Raw genomic sequence first — 2,142 nt, forward strand, 5'->3', positions numbered from 1 at the left:
ATCTGTAAGAACTTGAACAACATTTCTACCCCAATCTTCTCTATGGTGTTATGAAATAAGGAGAACATTTTGATGGAATCAGTAGACGAGTACGTCGCATCAATGGATTTAAGAAATAAGCTTACTTTGGAGAATTCACAAACATATCGGTGATCATTTTTCCAATTCTTACCGTCCATTTTTATCCATCATATTGGAACATCCAAACTTGTTCCATTCCACTCGATAATCCTCCACAATTTCTTTTGTTTCTTCCACTTCTTTAGTTAGATAACGAATAATAACTTCATGATAAGTGGGGGGCTTCATTCCTAGACCAAATTGGCCTACGGCATCAATGAAGTCTCCAAAAGTGTTGGTATAATTGACACAATTGAAGGGGATCCCTGCATCGTACACCCACCGTGAAAAAGCCGCAACTACACGATCCCTCAAAATTCTTGACAATGTCATGCAAACTTTTTTAGCGCTTTTCCCTGCATTATCTAATGGCTTATGTGGAAAGTAACAAACTAAAGGATCTTTCCTACCGGTTGATCCACAACTTGATGAGACTGCTGCATTCTTTGCCCTTTTATGTGATTTGTAGGAAGCGACAAATTAGCAGCTTCAGTTCTTCCATTTAATCATCATCAGCAAGACTAGTCACATTTGGTTGATGTAACATTTGACTTTTTAGCTCCTTTTTTCCTCAATATACTTTTTAATTTCTTCCTTCAAAACCTCCGGGCATTTTGCACAGCATGCAACGTCACTATAAGTACCAATAAGATGTTGTTTGTGGAGAAAGATTTTGTCTTTAGTTGTCTTGTCACAAAACAGACATACATTGCGATCCTATTGCTCTCATTAGCTTTTTTCGCCATATTTCCAAGCAGGGTCAGACATTTTTAGTCACTGTTAAGATTTAAGAAAAATAATCAGAATTATATTTTAATCTCTGTAAAAAATAAAAAATAAAAACAAAAAAAAAAAAACAGCAACATATTATTGTTCTCTTCAGCAACATATATATTCAGCAAAACAGAGCAGAGAAAACAGCCAAACAGAACATTGCTAAACAGCTAAACAGAGCAAGAAAAAAGAAGAAAGAAGGAGAAGAAGAAAAGCCAGAGCATTGCAGAAAACTGAGGAAAGAAGAGAGTAGAAAGAAGAAGAAAAAAGAAGAAAAGAACCCTAGCACTAGCAGCGCCAGAAAGAAGAAGAGAGATTACATGAAGGAAAAGAAGAAGAGCTGAAAACCCTAGCAGAGAAGCAGAGCAGAAGTCTGGGCCTCGCAAAATAAGAGTTTTCTGAAGTCAGGACTCTTTTTTCCCTTAAAATTGACGTTTTAAACTTGAAAAACATAAAGCGTCGCTTCACCTTGCTTTGCGCTTCAGCCTTCAAAGCAATCACTTCTCTTCACCTCCATCGGTTCAGGTCTTCGAAGCGCAGTAGCCTGGCATCACATCGCTTAAAGCGGTGAAGCGCTCGCTTTCCTAAACACTGGCATGTATCATTGTTGAAATTCCAGAGATTAGTCTATCACAGAATTCTTGGGTCTAGCCAATAGGTAGAAGAACTACCAAGAGGTTCAACCAGTAAGCAGACTCCTCTCATTAACATATCTTTACAGTGTGAAGTAGGGTAATATTCTTTGACAGCTAGATGACTTTTTGTCTATTAAAGTTTTGTGGCTAGATTCAAGAAGATAGCACCAAACTGGTGGTACGATATAAAAAGGAACTTGTCCACGTGTATTCTTCACTCATTGTGTTACATAAAGCTTTATCCAAAAGACAAGAAAATAGAGTGATAAACCAATAAAAATCCTGTATTTCTCTTTGAATAACTACCAAGATGAAACAATCAATCAACACTTCTCAATGCAGCTTCTTGGTATATATTAAAGTTCTGCTTGAGAAGATGGACAATCACATATAGGAGACTAGGATTTTATACACATAAAAGGTCAATAAATAGTAATGAAGCATGGCTCATGAGTTAACTCATGCAAGCACAGTATATTGTGTTTGCCTTCAAGGAATGCAAAAGAAGTTGAGCAGTAGAAGCAAGGATACTGAGATGGTGTTTCAGAAATTAATGATTGATGTAAAACGCAGCTGAAAGAAAGTTCAAATTATCATAAATGTGGAGAACTCT

The sequence above is a fragment of the Lycium ferocissimum genome, chromosome 1, assembly GCF_029784015.1.
Source record: "Lycium ferocissimum isolate CSIRO_LF1 chromosome 1, AGI_CSIRO_Lferr_CH_V1, whole genome shotgun sequence".
In the NCBI taxonomy this organism is placed as follows: domain Eukaryota; kingdom Viridiplantae; phylum Streptophyta; class Magnoliopsida; order Solanales; family Solanaceae; genus Lycium; species Lycium ferocissimum.